The sequence below is a fragment of the Amblyraja radiata genome, chromosome 7 (genome assembly GCF_010909765.2).
Source record: "Amblyraja radiata isolate CabotCenter1 chromosome 7, sAmbRad1.1.pri, whole genome shotgun sequence".
NCBI lineage: Eukaryota > Metazoa > Chordata > Chondrichthyes > Rajiformes > Rajidae > Amblyraja > Amblyraja radiata.
Window position 1 is genome coordinate 22,907,868 of NC_045962.1, and position 22,094 is coordinate 22,929,961.

General features: G+C 43.7%; 1 long non-coding RNA gene across 1 annotated transcript in view; it reads left to right on the top strand.

Moving 5' to 3' along the window:
* The first annotated feature begins 1,261 nt into the window (after positions 1 to 1,261).
* The window catches only part of LOC116975117, an 80,643-nt gene continuing 59,810 nt past the window's right edge, over positions 1,262 to 22,094 (top strand). The window contains exons 1-2 of the long non-coding RNA XR_004412539.1: positions 1,262 to 1,352; positions 2,609 to 2,739. This is a non-coding gene — a long non-coding RNA (uncharacterized LOC116975117). The remainder of the gene's footprint in view (positions 1,353 to 2,608; positions 2,740 to 22,094) is intronic.

A 22,094-nucleotide genomic window follows, 5' to 3' on the forward strand; every position in this document is an offset into this window, starting at 1 on the left:
TTCGAGCCTGCACCGCCATTCAATATGATCATGGCTGATCATCCAACTCAGTATCCCGTACCTGCCTTCTCTCCATACCCCCTGATCCCTTTAGCCACAAGGGCCACATCTAACTCCCTCTTAAATATAGCCAATGAACTGGCCTCAACTACCTTCTGTGGTAGAGAGTTCCAGAGATTCACCACTCTCTGTGTGAAAAATGTTTTTCTCATCTCGGTCTTAAAGGATTTCCCCCTTATCCTTAAGCTGTGAACCCTTGTCCTGGACTTCCCCAACATCGGGAACAATCTTCCTGCATCTAGCCTGTCCAACCCCTTAAGAATTTTGTAAGTTTCTATAAGATCCCCCCTCAATCTCCTAAATTCTAGCGAGTATAAGCCGAGTCTATCCAGTCTTTCTTCATATGAAAGTCCTGACATCCCAGGAATCAGTCTGGTGAACCTTCTCTGCACTCCCTCTATGGCAATAATGTCCTTCCTCAGATTTGGAGACCAAAACTGTACGCAATACTCCAGGTGTGGTCTCACCAAGACACTGTACAACTGCAGTAGAACCTCCCTGCTCCTATACTCAAATCCTTTTGCTATGAATGCTAACATACCATTCGCTTTCTTCACTCTTCACTTTAAAACTGTTCCTCTTTCCACGCATGCTGTCCGATCAGGTGAGTATCCCCGGCAATTTAAAAAACAATTATATTCCATAATATGGATTAATTTACATGCAAGCAACCAGGTTGCAAGGAAATCACTTGCGTGGTAGACGAGTGAACGGTCAGGTCCGCCAACAAGAAGCGAGCGCACCGTGAACTGGGGCGCACCAGCTTCCAGGTGAACACAAGACAGAAGCAAAATGCTGGAGTAACTCCAGGCAGCATCACTGGAGAGAAGGAATGATTGACATTTCGGGTCGAGACCCTTCTTCAGACTCTTAACGTCACCCATTCCTTCTCTCCAGAGATGCTACCTGACCCGCTGAGTTACTCCAGCACTTTGTGTCTATGTTCGGCGTGAACCAGCTTCTGCAGTTGCTTCCTGCGCTCTCCAGGTGAGCAGGAGCGTCCCAGTGCGCAGGCGTGCGGCGGGCTGCTGGCGGAATGTATCGGGTTGCGAGGAAATCGCAGTAAAGTGGAGACGGGAATCAGGATCGGGAGTGTCGGGGTGGGGGCGGCCAAGCAGCGTGGGGATGGGATGGGGAGTCGGTGCGTCTTGCTCCGCGTGTTGGGTTGAGCTGCAGCGCGGAGGGGCGGCGAGGTGTGGGCCGCCGTGTGTGTGTGTGTGTGTAGGAGGAGGTGAAGCTCCTGGCTGTGCATCAGGCTGGATGCATCAGGCTGGATGCTCAGCTCCCACTCTGTGAGTCATTTATTGCCGGCGAACGTCTTTAAGGCTGCTCTACTTATTATTTTTAGATGGAAGCTGCGAACAGGATGGCTGTGAACTGGACAGATGGACCTTTAAGTCGGAGCTGGGAGTAGTTTAAATTTGTTGTCAATTAGAGGAGTTTTATCCCTTTTGTGACCGTAACATCTCTAAAAATATATATTCTAACTCATTGCAGGAAGGACACGTGGCGAGCTGGGATCAGGATTTTAATTTTAGCCACCGTTATCCTAATCTGGGGTTAATATTTAAATCTCATTCGTTCAACGATGTAACAGTTATTGGGAAATAAGGACTAAACTTTCAATGACAGAAAAATGCTGCGATTTTATTTTTAATCACCGACCACTCAGACGGTGTGACCTATATTCTTTCCCTCCCTAGCCTTTTTTTTTAAACTGGAGGATCTCACAGATAACGGGATATTTTTGGCTAAAATGGAAGTTGAGGGAGAAGCTTTGACGTGCAAAGCGCGAAGACTTCTTCATTTGTTTAGCGGGGATTTGTTGAACTAAGCACATTGGTGCGACCCATTCAGCAAATATTGGATGTTAATGCGTTCAGAAATCAAGGGAGCTCGGCAAAAAAATTTGGTGTGGGGGTAACTGGAGAGGATTAAAGTTAGAAAGAAAATAATATTGAGTTGTAGTTGTGTTACAGTGTGAATTTGTAAACTGAAATTACATTTCTCTTTATTCTGACTATGTAATACTTTTTCCCGAATTTACTCGTTAGCTAGTGGAAGGGGCATTTCTCATTTGGTTACAATGAACTCCAGTAGAACTATTAATCTTTCTTTAATTTGTTTTAAAATCGTTTAAGCCACCCGCATTGATTGTAATCCAACGTGGGATATGAATGCAATTTGAAGCAACCGTTTGCTGCTGTTGTAGGTTCCCGTCACATCACGTTAGCTGTTTTAAATGTGTAATCTTCTTACTTGGGTCCAGATTTAGCACAGTTATTAAGCACAAGGGAAACGGCGTTTTAGTTGCCTTTCTCTGGCTATGAATTGACGAATGAAACAATTTTCTAAACCCTACCTTATCCAGACCCACCAGCACATCTGAAGTGTTCAGCTCGTCATTGAGGGAAAAGGGTGGTCAGTTGGGTTTGACATCAGTCGGTGAATGGTTACGTGGTTCAAACTACTTAGTTTAATGAATCAGTCTGGCTACTTTGCTTCCCACCAATTGGAGCTTCAACACTTCCCCTTGTGTTTTCCTCAGATGGTTTGACCAGGATCAAGTTGATTTTTGGATAGAGTTGCCAATATCCCATCTTGCAATTGAGGCTCGAAGATAGAAGATTAAATCATGGGCGTACGACTCCAACCAGGTTGTGAAGGGTGAACTGTAAGGTAGGTGAGACCGGGTAAACAGTTGCTGTTGACCTGACGTTAACATTTTGAGATTGTATCATATTTTTGGATGATGTTTGTTTTCGTGTCTGGAAGGAATGGCTTAGAGCAGGAGAGTGTGAGTGATTAGTCCTGACATCAGCAGCTGTGAGGATGCTGGCAAAGGGAGGGAAGTGCAGGTTGATTTATTTTGTATAATCACAGAGATGTATGGCACAGATGGAGACCACCCGATCCATCACATACCTGCTGGTGAGCTTTGGATGGAAAAGAAAGGCAGTCGGAAGTGCACTCGTAAATATAGTTTAATCTGTAGTGAAAAATAAATGCGAGGCTTGTTCTTACAAATTAATAGTTGAGTTCAATGACCCTGCCCTCAAAGGATTTGAAATCGTGAAATCTTTCATGGATCGCGATGCTTCAATTCTCTTGTTCAATATCAAAATGGTTCCTTTTAAAGTTGCAAAATATCACCCTGCTTCAGTGACTGACTGGCTGCTGTCCTCGGCATGGTAAAGCACACTTATCTTCTTCCAACGCTGTCATCATCCAGCTAGATGGGACTTCACCCATCTAATGTCAGTCTTACCCAAGCAGGAATAACCTAGAAATCAGTGTCATGGTTCCCCCCACTCTCACATAGTCACCTCTAGCATCCACCCCCCACCCCCCTCACTGCATTCCCTCCCCTGATCAAATATCTGTGTTGTTCCCCCTGTTTCTCATGATAGATGCTGTCCATAACAACATCAATTAAATAGGTCTCCACTCTGTAATATAGTTTGAAGAGCAAGAGCTCTTTCTCTCCTTTCCTCTGCGGTACCTAAATTGTTCAACATCTTATCCAAAATCTGATACTGCACAATCATAAATGTACGTCTCTCAAATAGTGTAGAAAAATAATTTGTATATCACCCTACACAATCTCAGGAACAACTCTGTTCCCTATTCTCTGACACCATCAGTCTCCCTGGCAATTGGCCTGGGTGGAACCAGACTGATCTCCACCTTGAAGGTGGTTGCAGCCTGGAGGTTGCAGAGATTATAGACAATAGACAATAGGTGCAGGAGTAGGCCATTTGGCCCTTCGAGCCAGCACCGCCATTCAATGTGATCATGGCTGATCATCCCCAATCAGTACCCCGTTCCTGCCTTCTCCCCATATCCCCTGACTCCGCTATTTTTAAGAGCCCTATCTAGCTCTCTCTTGAAAGCATCCAGAGAACCTGCCTCCATCGCCCTCCGAGGCAGAGAATTTCACAGACTCGCCACTCTCTGTGAGAAAAAGTGTTTCCTCGTCTCCGTTCTAAATGGCTTACTCCTTAATCTTAAACAGTAGCCCCTGGACTCCCCCAACATCGGGAAGATGTTTCCTGCCTCTAGTTTATCCAGGCCCTTAACAATCTTATATGTTCCTGATTCCTGATAGAAGTGTATAAAATTATGAGTGCATAGATAAGGCATAGATAAGGTCAGAACGGTTTTCCCAAGATGAAAAACTGAAATACTAGAGGGCATAGTTTTATGGTGAGAGGGCCAACGTGTCAAGGAGATATGCGGGGCAACTTGTTTTACTCGGAGGATGTTGAGTGGAACACGCTGCCAGGATTGCTGGTTGAGGTAGGTACAATATTTTGCTTTTGAGATGCTTTTGGATTGGCATATGGATATGCAGGGAATGGAGGGATATGGATTATACACTGATAGGTAAGACTTGGTCTTGGCATCATAGTCATTAGCGACTGAAGGGCCAGTTCTTATGCTGTACTGTTCTATGTCCAAAACTCAGAAATGAGTCTTGCAACTGCGTTTCATTCTCGAACGATCAACAACTGGTTTTTACAATTCTTATTCTTGTTTTCAATTCATTTTTGTTCTCCATCCCTCACTGTCTCTGCAATCTCCTCCATCCCTATGACTCCTAAGATATCTCCATCTTCTTGTATTTGCATCTTCAGTACCGATGCTTTCAATTGATTTACCATTAGCAGCTTATCCTCCAGGCTTGGAATTCCCGACCTGCCCTACAAATTTCTAAACCCTACCCGTTGATGAGTTCTTGTTTGATGGGTCTCCCACGGAGCAATAACATTGTAGTTACAATATAGGCAAGATAAATTGAACAGAAAGCAGCAAGAACACAGCAGAATGCTCCAAGAATGAAATATAAACTGAAAATAGACCATCCATAGAGGGAGATAAACTGAGTCAATGATACAAAATCATCAAACCAAAATGTTAACTTGGTTTCTGTCTCCTTAGACATTGACCGACATACAGTATCTCCAGCATGTTCGATTCTTAATGAAGCACAGATAGGTTTATGACAAAATGTAACACAATTATTTGAGTCTTGCTGTTCGACCCACATTCAGTGGTCGATGAGCTCGTATGTTGGCGTCGCATCACTCCCTGACAAACTCAATTCGTTTTATGCACGATTTGATAGGGAGAACACTGATGTGCCTTCTCGAGCCCCCATTCGCTGTGATGGTATTTCAGTCACAGTCACAGAGGCTGGCGTCAGAAAATCTTTCAGAGGGGTGAACCATCAAAAAGCTGATGGTCTGATGGTATACCCGGTCGTGTTCTAAAAACCTGTGCGGACCAACTGGCTGGAGTTTTTACGGACATTTTCAACCTCTCACTTCTGAGGTCTGAGGTTCCCACCTGCTTTAAAAGTGCATCAATTATACCAGTGCCCAAGAAGAGCAAGGTGACGTGCCTCAACGACTATCGTCCAGTGGCACTAACATCGGTGGTGATGAAGTGCTTTGAGAGGTTGATCATGGCGCAAATCAACTCCTACCTCGCCAAAAACCTGGACCCACTGCAGTTCGCTTACTGCCACAACAGATCAACGGTGGATGCGATCTCACTGGCTCTCCACTCTGCTCTGGACCACTTGGACAACAAAACCTCATATGTCAGGCTGTTATTCATTGATTACAGCTCGGCGTTTAATACAATCATCCCCTCCAAGCTGGTTACCAAACTCACAGAACTGGGTCTCTGCGCACCGTCCAGGTTCAGGAATAGCTACTTCCCCACAGCCCTCAGGCTAATGAACTCCTCAAACAAAACTCTGAACATTAATAGCATTAATCTGTTGATTTGCACTTTATCTGTTTTATTTATTTATGTGTGTATATATTTATACAATGGTATATGGACACACTGATCTGTTCGGTATTCATGCCTTCCATAATTCTGTTGTGCTGAAGCAAAGCAAGAATTTCATTGTCCTATCTGGGACACATGACAATAAACTCTCTTGGATCTTGAATCTTGAATGAGGGTGCGGAGGAACCACCATGAAGAGGGGGGGGAGGAGAGGAGGAGGAAGAACAATGGACCCGGAGTGGAGGTACCGACCGCCTTGAGGGAGGGGGCGGGGGGACGGGGACGGCAGACTAAGGAGGAGCTGGTGGGGATACTTTGTAACTTTGTCAGCGCCATTTATGTGGTGACTTTGCATATCTTGGGTACGTAGGCAGAGAATGTCACTGTGACTTGTCGCGTGACAATAAAGTATTCCATTCCATTCATTTGTGGTAATTCTGCCCAGATGGTGTGGAAGATGCAACCCACCCCTGCATCCACCACATTGTAATTGCCCCCCTTCTCCCCCCCCCCCCCCCTTCCCTGCCCCAACCTCCCCCCACCAAATAAGGGGGCAAATTCTTGAGACATTAAGATTTAATGATTTATTAAGAGCAAATGTTCAGCACAGACTTTGTGGGCCGAAGGGACTGTTGTGCAGTACTGTCAATGTTCCATGAAAAATATATTAACGTTAATTTAAAACCTTATTTCCTAATGGATGCTCTATCAGTGAAAGATGTAGCATGGGTCCCTTGAATGAAAAGGTAATTGATACAAATACATCGATAGATGCTCCTGAACACATCATCAGTGATGTAACCTGGGGTCATTGGGTGTTTCGGGTCTTTCAACATCAGACACCCTCACCCAGGCGACCCAGCCGTGGTTGATCAGACCACGACTTGTGTTCAGGTGGCATTCGCTCCTCCCCATGGACCTCCTCTCCTGATCCAGAGCCATCTCGAGGCCTTCTCCGCTGCCTCTGTGGTGTTCTTGATGGCCCTTCTCCTCGCCACTCCGTTGATGCCCAGTGCATTCAAGGCTTTGTAGAGCGATTGCCCTGCAAAACCTCTGCAGCCAACCTCGATGGGCATACACCTTGCCTTCCAGCCCTGCTTGCGGCAGTCTATGACCAGTTCTTCATATTTGGCCATCTTCCTCTCGTGGGCCTCCTCCAGACGGTCCTCCCACGGCACTGTCAGTTCCAACAAGACAATGTTTTTGGTCGCCTCTGAGACCAGGAGCATATCTGGCCACAGGGTGGTCGTGGCACAGAAACAGTCAAAGATATAGCACAGAAACAGACTGTTCGGCCCACTTTGGCCACAATAACCATCAACCACGAACCATTTACTCCAATCTTACATGAATCCCATTTTTTTTACTCCCATCAACACTCCCCAGATTCCACCATTTAATTGCATCCCTGTGACAGTTATTGTGGCCAATTAAGCTGCCAACATGCATATCTTTGGGATGTGGGAGGAAACCAGGAAGCTCAAAAATATATTTATGCTAGGAACCAGGAAACCAAGTGGTGGAAAATGCACGTAGTCACAGGGAGGACATTCAAACTCAACACAGACAATGCCTGAGGTCAGGATTGAGGCAGTGGCTCTATTAGTGCTGCTACCATCAAAGTATTGAAGATAAAAAAGAAAGTTGATTAGAAAAGATTCTCATTGCAACCATTGAAGTTTTTGTGTTTGGAAAAAAAGCTCTACTGATGGAATCAATAAATGAGGTTTCCCCACTTGAAGAGTGCACAGGAAATCAATTGTAGTTAAAATCATTGAAGTGTATGTGATTGAAGAAAGACAACTGAATATAGAGTGGGATAAAACATAAACATAAATAAATGTGCCTGAAAGGTGCAGGAGATCTGGATTGAAGAAATTAACTAGAAGGAGGCAGGGGTGCGCCCTGAATTAATGGATATTGACAGCAACTGTTTTACACACAGCCATTTGAAAGAAGCCATGCAGTAATGAATTCAGTCTTATGATTGTAACGTTTATGAAATGTTAGACGTGTTCCATTCCTCACCAAGGTGTTAGAAGCCTACTCAATTATTAGGATCACCAGTGGAAAGATGATGTGGAAAACTCTCCTGACATTCATGGATTAGGGCACAGCTGTCAAGGTTTCATTTATATTTTTCCACAAGATTTTCTAAATGTATTTGAACTGCGTACATGGTACATGGTAATTTAGTTTGGTGAAAATAAAAAGAAGTGGGGATAGATTCTCAATTTCTGCAAATAACTTTTTTCATCTCGGTGAAGGCTATTTATCATTTTATTCTCTGAAGTGATATGATGCACTCTGAGGGTATTCTTCATATTTGATCTAACAAGACATTCACATTATTATTAAAAAGTCAATGCATCGATGATCCCACAACTGTTTATTACAAAGGTACAATTTAAGCAGTGTTTTGTTTCAAATTTCATCAGCAGGAAATTTTGTTATTTGCAACTTTCATGTCTGGGTCATATAGCTGTTATCTCAAACTTTATGTAGCCATGGATGATCGTCATTCTATTAATGTTGAAATTGAAAAGAATTATATGGAATGTAACAGCAGCTTGTATAAATCCACTGATTCATATGTTGTAAAAAAAACCCTCCCACTCTAATTTAATTAGGTCACTATTCTATTCTATCTCTTGTGTATTTTGCTTCTCGTCAAATGCATTTGCACTGTTCATCATTGATGTACCCGCAGAAGCCTGCACATTCTAGTGATTGAAGATAGACACAAAATGATGGAGTAACTCAGCGGGACGGGCAGCATCTCTCCAGAGAGAAGCTGCCTGTCCCGCTGAGTTACTCCAGCATTTTGTGTCTATCTTTGATTTAAACCAGCATTTGCAGTTCTTTCCTACACATTCTGACGATTGGGCAGGTTCTCCTGATTCCCCTGTTGGATTGACTTGAACTATTGTCATGCACTTTACAAGTGGAAATACATTATGCTCTTTCCAATTTACCTATCGTTGCTTCTAAGGGCCTGTGCCAAGGCATTCTTTGACCTATTTAATATCTCCTGCTAACTGTAACCTCTCATTCCTTGTATCCTCTGCAAATCTTTTTGCATCTGTTTCATCATATAAAGTGTAGATCAGGCAATTGATTGGCACTGTCATCGTGACCTGTTTCTGTAATATATGACTCTATGATGGACTATAATAAAGAGATTATAAATATCTGCAGTAGTTAATCTGCATCTAAGTAGATTTCTTTACAAATTTAGCATGACCCTTCTGATATTGAATGAAATTTCCCCAGAAATGGGTTTTCTTTGCCTTTTTATGGCATCTTTAGCATAAATTAAATAGTTCCTTTTTATGATTTTTGTGACTGTTCATCAAGTCCGCCAGCACATTTGACCACTATTTTACAAGATGCATGGTTCTCATTATTGGTGCTCCTGAAATACACCTCTAGTTTGTAATGCGATTCGTCTTTCAATCGAATGACTATTCTGAAAGTTGAATGACTGCTCAGACAGCCAAAATAAGTCATTTGTTTTATTTTTAATCTTTTTTGGTATTATTTTGCTTCCAAAATTTGATATCACAACCACATTTTAATATAACTCGCATCACTTTACAACATTTACAGTATAATTTGTACATCTAAGTTTTACCAGCAACAAAGTATGACTGTTTAAAAAAAATAATTTGCAGCAAAACTGAATCTTTGAGGTTTTCATTAAACATTATTTCCTTCAGGATGGACACAAAATGTTGGAGTACCTTAGTGGGTCAGGCAGCATCTCTGGTGAAAAGGAATAGGTAACGTTTTCGGTCGAGATCCTTCTTCAGATGAAGAAGAAGGGTCTGGTCTGAAGAAGGGTCTTGACCTGAAATGTCACCTCTTCCATTCCTCCAGAGATGCTGCCTGAACCGCTGTTACTCCAGTATTTTGTGTCTATCTTTGCTGTAAACAATATCTGCAGTTGATTCCCTCGGGTTCAATTACATTTTTGGTGTTTTTGTTAGTGCGTGGATTTCATTTTTCCCTATTCACTATATTTGTTCATCATTTTGCAGTGGAAATGAAATAACTATATATTTGCTTGTGGCTGTTCAAAAATGGAATCATTATACGTTGGAGTTCAATAATAGGTGCATGTTGCCTCATCAGAATTAAGTAACATCGTTCCTAACAATTCTAAAAATGTCGAGTTGGCTTTGCGGATGGGAGGTTATGTTGAAGTTGTATAAGACATTGGTGAAGTCGCTTTTAGAGTATTGCGTTCAGTTCTGGGCACCATGTTAGAGGAAAGACGTTGTCAAGCTGGAAAGGGTGCAGAGAAGATTTACAAGGATGTTGCCAGGGCTAGAGGGTCTAAGCTATAGGCAGAGGTTTAGTAGGCTGGGACTCTATTCCTTGGAGTGCAGGAGGATGAGGGGTGATCTTATAGAGGTGTATAAAAATCATGAGTATTGATCAGGTAGATGCACAGAGCCTCTTGCCCAGAGTACGTGAATCGAGGACCAGAGGATATAGGTTTAAGGGGAAAGGGAAACGATTTAATAGGAATCTGAGGGGTAACTTTTTCACACAAAGGGTGATGGTGTATGGAACAAGCTGCCAGAGGAGGTAGTTGAGGCTGGGACAATACCAATCTTTAAGAAACAGTTAGATAGGTACATGGATCGGGTAGGTTTGGAGGGATATGGACCAAAAGCAAGCGTGGGATTAGTGTAGCTGGGACATGTTGGCCAGTGTGGGCGAGTTGGGCCGAAGGGGCTGTTTCCACATTGTATCATTCTATGACTCTATGACGCAAAAAGGGAATCTTCTTATATTACATGGATGATGTTTAAACATTTATCATTGCATCAAGCAATTGCTCTAGTTCCCTTGAAGACATTTTAATTACAAAGAAATGTTTTTATTCCTGGTTTTAACACAGGGATTGTGTACAAAATAGGGCATTAACTATATCCAGGAAAAAGCTTGCATGGAACTTGTTCTTTGCAAAAATGCATATTATTTTGGGCTTTTACTAAGATTACAAAATGTCCCCAATATCCAATGACTTCTAATGTTGTACAAGTTTTCTTTTAACAATGTGTGTTGCTATTGGTAGTATTGGAGAACTATAACTGCAAACCCTTCACCAAATTCAACATCAACATTTCTTAATTAAAACAGAATTTGTAGTACTCTAGTGAAATTCAAACACTTTCTTCACAGTGGCATGAGATACGAAAACCAGTTTCCAGGGAACTGTTTTACAACCCTGTGGCACAAGAACCCTTTACTTATTTTCACCACATCTGTTGACAAGATTTTTAGCGTGCATAGTTGGGGCATTCCATCTTAGAAAAAATGAAATAATCTATTTCTTCTGAATCACCTTGGTTAATTCTACAGCTTTACTTTTCCTGGGGCAACTTTCCATGTTTGTGCGCTCTATTTTAAAAATAGGCGTACACACCGTCTCGACGCTGTATGTCACTCGCGAACATCCCGCGGACGTCGCTCGAACTTCATGTCACTCACTCGACCTCCGCGCAGTCCCTGTTTCTGGTTTGGTCGCGCTTGCCGCATGCAGGCGCATGCTGGTGGGACCGGCCCTGTACGGGGATCACTCGACCTCCGCGTGACCCCCGTTTCTGGTTTGGTCGCGCTTGCCGCATGCAGTCGCATGCTCGTGGGACAGGCCCTTAAGAGGAATGTTTATGAACTAACTCAGAAACTTGGATACAGTGGAACAGAAATCAGCAAAGGTTGCAAAGTGTTTCAATGTTTGGTTAGTGACAGCTGTTCTCGGGGAGAGATCATAAACAAGAATGACTTGAGACGATTCTTTGAAATTATGAAAGAGTTTATACAGAGAAAATGTATCTACTTCTGGGGTTGAGACCAAAGCTTCGGGCTATAATGACCAAAAAATCTAGTAGGACTTAAAACTGGCGATCCAACTGAATGTAAAAGTAAAGATCCTTCAGAGTAAGAATATGGAGCATGTTATACATTGGGTTGTGGAGAATACCATTGATGCATTGGATGGCATGTTAATTAAACAAAGAAGTTGGATGTTATAAGTGGAATAAGCTCAGTGTCACAAACATGGGAAGAGTTTTGTTTACGTAAATAACAGAATAAATGAATTATTTCTATCCTACACATGCTCTTTGTCATTTTATTCGTCATCCTATTTTATGAAGAGAAACGAACTGTCTAGGCATGTGAAATAAGCATCTGTGTCTGTCCATCAGTGTGGCATCCTTGTGTGCATCATCGGTGTGCCCGGTGCGCAAGAGATTAACAAGCCCATATTATTGTGGACAATCTGATTCTCACATTTATTGCCACATGTACCAATGAAGGTACAGTGGAATTTGATTTACCATGCAGCCATACAAACAAAAGAACATAATACACAATAGAATTTAACATGAACATCCGCCACGGTGAAATCAACATTCTTCGCTGTGGTGGAAGGCAATAACTTTGTCAGTCCTCCTCCTTTGTTCATCCGTGGTCGGGGCCATGAACCCTCCGCAGTCGCCGCCACGGAAGGCCTGATGTACAATCCCTCACATCGGATGCTCGAAACTCCGACGTCGGGACAGACAGGCACTCCGCGGCTTGGAGGTCCCGAATCAGCTGCTTCACTATGTTATAGAGAAGACCGGGGATTCACGATGTTACAGGCCGCAGGCCGACGGTCGGAGTTCTTCTCCGGCGATCCCCGGCAAGGGGTTCCAAGCTCCGCGATGGAAAGTCCACACTGCGCCCGCGGCTAGAAGCTGGATGACTTCTCCTGGATTACTTCACTGTTCAGAGTGAAAGGAAAGCAACTCTCTAATAAGGTATGATTGGCAAGAAGGGTCTGAGGAAAGCTATGTGCAGGAAGGAACTGCAGAAGCTGGATTAAACCGAAGAGAGCGACAAAAAACTGGAGTAACTCAGTGGGAAGGGCAACATCTCTGGAGAGAAGGAATGGGTGATGTTTTGAGTCGAGATTCTTCAGAATGAAAATCGCGGTAAAGGGATATGGGAGATATAGACGATGATGTCGAGAGAGATATAGAACAATGAATGAAAGATATGTGAAAAAGGTAACAATGATAAAGGATACAGGCCATTGTTAGCTGTTTGCTGGGTGAGAATGAGAAGCTGGTGCGACTTGGGTGGGGGAGCGATGGAGAGAGAGTGTATGTAGGGGTTACTTGAAGTGAGAGGCATCAATATTCATACCACTGGGTTGTAAGTTGCCCAAGCAAAATATGAGATGCTGTTCCTCCAATTTGCGTTTAGCCTCACTCTGACAATGGAGGAGGCGAGGACAGAAAGGTCAGTATGGGAAGGGGAATTAAAGTGTTTAGTAACTGGGAGATCAGGTAGGTCCAGGCCGACTGAGCCAAGGTTTTCAGTGTGGTCCTTCTATTGATAAAATGCTGGGAGCATAGTCTTGTATGTGGAACATATTCTTTCACCAATTGGACAAGCAGAAGATGTTGAGACACACGCTGATGTAAGCACTCGCATCTATGAGATGATATACATTGGTAGGAGGTGGTCAGGGGAGGCACACAACATTAACTAATATTATGACAGACTCCAATAGCAGCTGGGCTGGCCATTGCTGTTGTGGTCCCCAGTTAGATAGCGCTCTTAAAGATAGCGGAGTCGGGGGATATGGGGAGAAGGCAGGAACGGGGTACTGATTGTGGATGATCAGCCATGATCACAGTGAATGGTGGTGCTGCTCGAAGGGCCGAATGGCCTACTCCTGCACCTATTGTCTATTGTCTATCACCATCATCGAGGCCACAAATCAACTGCAGTAACAGAAGCTTTGCTGGAAGAAGAACTATTTTAAGGATCTGAAGAACACTGCGAAGGCATGCCTCATAGATGTGCAGGAAGGAACTGCAGATGCTGGTTTACATCTCAGATAGAATGCTGGAGCAATTCAGTGGGACAGGCCGCATCTATGGAGAGAAGGAATGGGTGACGTTTCGGGTCGAGACCCTTCTTCAGTCTGAAGAAGGGTCTCGACCCGAAATGCCTCATAGATGGTCAAATTACAGCCACAGGAGCTGTATTCTCCTAAAATGAAACTCTTGGTTCATCAGGGCTTATTTGGTAATGATCAAGAGAACAAGGAGATAATTAACCACAAACATATGACTTTATTAGGTAGGAAGCTTATTTTCTTGAGGGTAAAGAAATGTCTTTACATGCACCTGAAGGCAAAGTTCCACCAGGGATCTAAAGAACAGATGTTGACAAATCCATGAAAAATGCAAGGAGCAGCAGCAGCACCAACCATCATCCATGACTGCCTTTGACCTAATTAAATAAATCAGGGCACACTGCAGAATTCCCTCTTCAAATTTGGCTACGCACAGTAATTAGTTTCCATTTTATTGTGCACCAATGGGTCTATAATAGGCTCCCGGAATGCGCTGTGGCGGAAGGATAGTGCGCGGTGACAGGCCTGCTCACAGCCATGAAGAGGGACCCGGAGGGGCCGCTGCCCGCTTGCAGGGGAAGCTTGGAAGCCGCTAAACTTGGCCCCGAGGTCGAGGACCAGAGAGTCGAGGAGGAGGAAGCTGCTGGTGATGATGGATGAGAGGAATGAGCTGGTAGGAGAGGGACCAAGGTATTACCTCCAGCACCTTCAGGTTGGCTGCAGGAGGTGCCCCTGGGACACAGCAGCAGTCGGGCGAGGAGAGGGCGACGGATGAGGCCCTGCAGCAGCCAGGGGGCTTATTTGGATCAGGGGCGCTCTAGTACAACCAGAATGTGGGCTGGACTTTGGACTTTCTATTGTGTAAATGGCACCAAAATATGGCGACTTGTGCGTGTAAGCTATGCAAAAAGAATTTGACTCTGCAGTCCATATGTGACAATGAAGAAGCATTGACCATCATAGACCAGTACCAAACATGGATGTGTTGTTGTTCCAAAATTTCTCTCAGACTTTCTTGCTGCAATATTTCACTTCAACGCCTGTGGGTATGGAACCACACTTTAGATCTAATTCAAAACTGTGGTTGGGCTGCAGAATGAAAAAGATACTTGCATTCACACAAAATATTTTGCTGAACAAAATATCATCGCATTCTCCAAAGCGTGTGAAAAATTTGGCCTTGCACCCAAAATAAAGGTGCAACGCCAACCTGCTCCACATTCAAAATTACAGAATTTTTTGAATTATTTAATTGAATGGAAATTGAGAGCAGTGTCATCACTGTGAATATTATATTGTACAACCTATTTCAACCCTTTTTTAGTAATGTACTTCTGCTTTTGTGCCCACAGGAATCACACTGCAAATTACCATTTCCTCATCATCAGAAATTTCCCAAGCTCTTTTGGGAAGCAAGGCTTTCACTGTTAGTAGTTGGATGTAATTGATGTGATGTAATTGATTAGTACCAATTAATGCTTAATAGTATTCTACATGCCCGTATCCTTAATTTGCTCTGTCCTCTGTGGAATCTGAGTGGATGTCGTGTCAAGCACAGTTTTAATGGAACTCAATGAAAATGATGTGTGGTCATGCATGTCGAAAGATTACTTGGAAACCTGCATTAGAAAATGAAATTCCAAGCTTATAAATCTGTCCCATGTAAGCACCATGACTAGTAAACAGATCAAACATTTTTTTAGATTCCTCCTACCACTTAGAAAGTGCGACTCAATTTGTCTTGTAGATGTGGATTGGCATAAGTGTTTTGAATATCAGAAATGTTTAACCAAAATAGCTGATAAACAATCCATGAACACTTTTTTAATAAAGGCTTATTGGATAACAAGTGCCCAGAAATCTGGCTCCCTGATTTGAAATGCTGCTTTACTGGTATTCTTGGAACATAACGAGGGCTGTTATTAAAATAGATAGCTGAGAATTTAATGTACTCTTGTTCTATTTATATCAGTGAGAGGCATTGGCATAGCAGGTGATAATGAGCCTCCCTGTGAGGGGTGGAATTCTAGTAGGTTATTATCAGCACTAATATATTAAAATAAAGATTAGCATCATGACTAACTAGGAAATTTATTTAACGAATCTTGGCACATCACTTAGCATTTTGTGTACTTATTTGAATTGTAAAGATGGGAGTATATGTGTTAAATATTATCACATGTTCAACAACAGAATTATTTTAATATTTAGTTTAAGGAAGAACTGCAGATGTTTGGAAAAATCAAAGGTAGACAAAAATGCTGGAGAAACGCAGCGGGTGAGGCAGCATCTATGGAGTGAAGGAATAGGCGACGTTTCAGGTTGAGACGTATTTTTGGGTCGGTCGGGTCTGACATATCTTCAGTATTAATCTACAATTGGAACCTTTAGCTGAGTTTTTGTATATTACTTTGAATTGTAAATGTATCTCATGGAGCAAGTGTCTTTTGATGCAGTTGTCACTGTTTGCTTCAACATTTATTCATGTGTGAACTTGGACACCAGTTTGGGTCACCAATATGTGATCCTGGCAAGTGCTGCTTGATAACATTGTAATTGTAATTAATTTATTAGCCAAGTATGTAAAACCACAAGGAATTTGATTTGCCATACAGTCATACCAAAAAAGCAACCAAGACACACTACATAAAAAATAACATAAACATCCGCCACAGTCCACTGTGATGGAAGGCAATAACATATTATCTTCTTTCCTCCTTTTCTCCCATGGTCGGGGCAGTCGAACCATCTACAGTTGGGGCGATCGATGCTCCCGCAGCCGACAATTGAAGCTCCCGCGTTGGGGCGATCGAAGCTCCTGCAGTTGGAGCTCCTGAAGTAGATCCCTAACCAAGCAAGCTCCACGATGTTAAGTCCGCAGGCTCCCGCGGTTGGAACTCCCGGAGTCGATCCCTGACAAAGGGATCGCAAGCTCCACGATGTTAGGCCGCAGCGCGGACGGAGATACGATACGGAAAAAGTCACATCCCCGTCAAGCGTCGAGGAAAGAGATTAAAAAAACTTTCCCACCCCACCCCTACATAATACAAAACTAAAGATACACTAAAACATACAAGCAAACATTGATATCACTGATGACAGTTTTCATCACCTTGTTGAAGATTAATAGCAGTGGGTGATAAATAGCTACGTTGAATCTTTCCTGCTTTTTGTGAACAGGAAATATCTGGGCAATATTGCGTCTTGTCAGGAATATGCCAGGATTATAACCGTACCAGAACATGGCGACACAGTGGCGCAGTGGTAGAATTGTTGCCTTACTTCGCCGGGCACCCGAGTTTCATCCTGACAATGGATGCTGTCTTTATGGAGTTTGTACATTCTCCCTATGACCAAGTGTGTTTTCTCCGGGTGCTCCGGTTTCTTCTCACATCCCAAAGATGTAGAGGTTTGTAGGTTAATTTGCTTTGGTATGATTATTAATTGTCCCCAGTGTGTAAGATAGTGCTAGTACGGGTGATCACTGGTTGGTCGAACTCGTTGGACTGAAGGGCCTGTTTCGGCATTGTATCTCTAAAGCCCATTGAGTGGCGGCGCTGTGATACAGCTGCGGCTCGCCTGCAGTCTGTCTGTTTTTACTTTTTATGTTGTTTTTTTTTGTCTAGTTTAGTACTGTTTTTGGTTATTAGGTGGTGTTATGTGTGTGGGGGGAGGGTGAAACAGAGCTTTCTGTCTCTCCCTTCGGGGGAATGCGACTTTCTGTCGTATCCCCCTTCTCTTCCCCTGTCTGCGCTGAGGCCTAATGGCGGAGCTGGCGGCCTCCAACCTGCGACCGACCTCGAGGGTCCGGAGGTAGAGCCAGCCAGGACTCACCAACGCGAGGCTGGCCGTCTTCGAGCTGTGGCGACGTCCGGGTAGCGGCACGACTCGGCGCTCCGGTGAGGGCGGTCGGTGCGGAGCTGAGACACTCCTGTGCGGCCGGCACGGCTACTGGCTGGAAGGCGCTCCCGTGTGAGCAGCCCGGTGCGGGGCTGAGACGCTGCCGTGTGGGCGGACCGGCTCCCGGCTGGAAGGTGCTTCCGTGGGGGCAGCCCGGTGCGGGGCTGAGACGCTGCCTTGTGGGCGGCCCGGTGCGGAGTGGAGACGGTGCTACGGCGGCTGAGGCGGCGTTCTGGCGGCGGCGACCTGGATCCGGGGCTCGGCCGCGGGCCAATGGAGGACAATGTCGGGAGCTCGCAGGTCACAGGCTGGTGCCTGTTTTCCGGAGCACCCGTTGCAACAGCTGCGGGCAGCTTCGACCACCCCCCGGGCCGCGGAGCTTTAACCGCGGGACTGACTTACCATCGCCCGGTGGGGTATCGCCTCGGCGCAGAGGGAGAAGAGGAGGGAAGAGACAGTAACTCTAAGACTTTTGCCTCCATCACAGTGAGGAGGTGTTTGGTGAACTCACTGTGGTGGATGTTAATTTGTGTTTATTGTGTTTTGTTATTATTACATGTATGGCTGCAGGCAACAGCATTTCGTTCAGACCGAAAGGTCTGAATGACAAATAAAGGATTCAATTCAAACCACTTGGCTGGAGATGCAGTGAGACTGGAGTGTAGGTCTGTAGTGTTCTGTAGCCTTGTGCTGGAGCCAGGGCATTTCCAGTTTTTAGTTTTAGTTTAGTTTAGAGATTGGAGATACAGCGTGGAAACAGGGCCTTCAGTCCACCGAGTCCGCATCGACCAGCGATCCCCATATACTAGCCCTATCCTACACACAAGGGACAATTACATTTTTTTTTTACCAACCTACAAACCAATACATCTTTGGAATGTGGGAGAAAACCGGAGCACCTGGGGAAAACCCACGCAGTTACGGGAAGAACGTACAAACCCCATACCGACAGCACCCGCAAACAGGATTGAACCCAGGTCTCTGGCGCTGTAAGGCAGCAACTCTACCGCTGCACCTTCATGCCCCCCCAAATAATTTAGAACTCCATGGGGGGGGCGGAATTAAACCCCAGTTCTAAGCATGCTAGGAGTGGATACAAACCACTATACTAACGAGGATGCTTTCGTGGGAAATTTAGGAAAAAGTGCTTAGCATTTCTGGTGGAATGTCGAAGAAAACTCTTCAGCCTTGCCTTGAGCATTCTTATGCGAGACCCGATCTTTGTTGATACTGAGGATAGGCTCTGAATCATTTGCTCCAATTGGCTCTGTTTATTGTAATCTGTCTTTGCTGCTTTGCATGTATGTATGGCATCTGCACCATGTGGACACCTCAGTTTAAGGCCTGCTTGGTGCAGCTCCTCACAGCTCTTCTGTACTCATTGAACTCGAGTTTATCTTTTGACTTTATAATGAAAGAGTGAGGCATATGCTGGGCCATGAGGTTTCCTGTGGTGTTTAAGAAGGAACTGCAGATGCTGGAAAATCGAAGGTAGACAAAAGTGCTGGAGAAACTCAGCGGGTGCAGCAGCATCTATGGAACGAAGGAAATAGGCAACGTTTCTTAAGAAACCCTTCTTCAGACAGACCGATTTCGGCCTGAAACGTTGCCTAATTCCTTCGCTCCGTAGATGCAGTTTCCGATGGTGTCTCGGTACATATCTGCTGCTGCTAATGGTCCATAGCTTAGTTTAGTTTAATTTAGAGATACAACGCGGAAACAGGCCCTTCGGCCCACCGAGTCCGCACTGGCCAGCGATCCCCACACTAACACTATCCCACAGACACGAGTGACAATTTACACATGCACCAAGCCAATTAACCTACATACCTGTACGTCTTTGGAGTGTGGGAGGAAACGAAGATCTCTGAGAAAAATCCACTCGGTTACAGGGAGAACGTACAAACTCCGTACAGACAGCACCCGTAGTCAGGATTGAACCTGGGACTCCGGCGCTGCAAGCACTGTAAGGCAGCAACTCTACTGCTGTGCCACCTTGGGTGCCCTTTTCTTTTCACCATTGCCCTTCAGAGCTGTTGTACCTGTGTTGGACAGTTGTCTGCTGCACAAAGTGATGGAGGGTGTCCTTTATCTCTGAGAGGCCTATACAGTGGTCACATCTACCATTACGGCTATGGAAATATGCGTTTGTCATCGGTAGATTGGCAAGGACAGGGTAAGTAAGTTGATTTATTATGGTCACTACCTGTCAGAGACTCAGTCTAGTGACTTTGTCTTATAGTTTTGTGCCAACTTGGTGGTAATGATAGCCAGCCACTTTTAGTCATGGATATTCCCCACAAAGTACATTCTGTGTTCCTGCTATTATTAGTGATGCTTCTAAAGTTGTTCAACAATGAGAATTCCCCGTGCTTTTGATGAGATGGAATAGGGGTTTAGCATGTCATCCCTGGGATATGATTCTGTATCAATTTGTTGTTTGACAGGTTATCGGGATTGCTCTTGCATTTTAAAGCCTGGTCATTGGGAGTCTTTGCAGAGTTGATTGGGCTAGGAATGACATGGTGTCCAAATGTAATTCCTTGATCAATACTGGGTGGTTTATCCAATTTAACTTTTTTCCCGCTTTAACGTAGCAGTTATAGACAACTGAGAGCCTTGCTCGGGAATTTCAGGCTACATTTAAGAGCCAATCTAATTACTACAAGAAACGACTCTAGCTCAGACTGGGGAAGGATAGCAGATTCCACAATCTTTCCCCTCCCTCTCCATCCCCAACTCACCAAATCGTGGGTTCTATAGTATTTTTGTGGTCATCATTATGGAGATTCATTTTTTTTTCAAGAATGCAACATTTCACTATCTGCTGACATTAATTCTGTAGCTGTTATGAGTTGAACTTGTGACTGAACTCTTCATCCAGGTCCCAGTCTTGATTTTAATCTATATTTCAGATTATTGCTTTGCCACACCGCTGTTGATTTAAATAGCAAAGGATTGCCAATATTAAATAAATGTCAATGAATTGAAGCCCTAAATAATGTTCAGCTTGCAACAGCACTGTGCCCTTCAACTTCATTTCCACCATCTTTTTATTTTGTGTAATTCCATCAACATTTTTATGGACTTGTTCGGGTACCCAGTTAATCGAAAGGCCAATTCAAAGCAAAGATTTAACTATTGGTTTAATTAGGTTTCAATAACCACTTAGTTTTATTTCCCCCCCCCCTGTGGGGACATAGTTGATTAAACTACACCTCATTATTGTGCTGATCAGCGGTGGTCTGGTGAGAGGAGTTGAGGCACAAGTGGGAGTTCCCGGCAGGCAAGAAGTTGATTGCAGAGTTTACTATAATTTTTTGAAATTTCCCGAGTATCCGATTTCTCCACTATAATGTAGATATTTCTTTAAACCTCACCTCGTAACATACCAACTAGAATATTAAAAAAATATGCTTTTATGTAAGTCTCGAGCAACGAATGTTCAAGTCAGGAGTGTCATGTATCCCGGATAAAACAATGACATTCTTACTTCAACACACAGAATATGTAAACATAGTATACTGTAAACAATATGATAAATGAGAGAAAAAAAAGTTCAGTGTGTGTGTGTGTGTGTGTATATATATATACTGAGTAATTCAGAGGCGAGCATTAATTATACCTATTAAAAGATGATAGATTACAGCCTTCTTGATAGCTGCTTTATGATTTCATTCTATCTTCATATGTCTGCAGCTGGTGACGTTATGGCTGTTGCATTGGTAGTAGTAAACATGTAAGCATGCATTTATATGTCCATTAAGTTTTGTCAATGTAAAATCGCCAGAAGCATAATAAATAAGACCATTAAACCAGAGAGAGCTGAGAGAGAGTACTCCAGGAGACAAATGACATAAGGGTTTAGGAAGGAATTCCATGGTGTTTATTTCCGTAGCCATGTCTTAATCTTTTGGGAAAGGAAACTGAGGAAAGGGGAATTTGTGGTACGTATTTCAAGTTGGAAGAAGTAAGTTGGGGTTGTTGGAGGTGGGGGTGGTATAATGGAGGGAAATAAACGACAAGCTGGAAAGTTTGAATCACTGGAACAGGAACCAGTGCTGTTTGGAAGGAACAACATTGGTAGGTTAACAGTCCTTTTACAATCAAACATCAGTAGTAGATTTTTGGAATGAGCATTTTTTTTTTTTCTTGGGGTACTGTTGAAGGAGCGGCCGAGAACAGTAAAATAGTCAACTCTAAAGATGATAAAATCTAATGAAGGGTTCAGTAGCAGGTGAGGGTAATTGTTGGTCTATGCCTTTAAACCATAATTGCATTGATTGCATTGAACAGCTCTTTAGACGTTTGAATAAAAAGAGCTTACTTAAAGGAAAGCAGTATCCTAAAATCAGCAGAAGTAAATGGACCTCCAACATTACGAGAATAGTACTCGGTTAAGTCT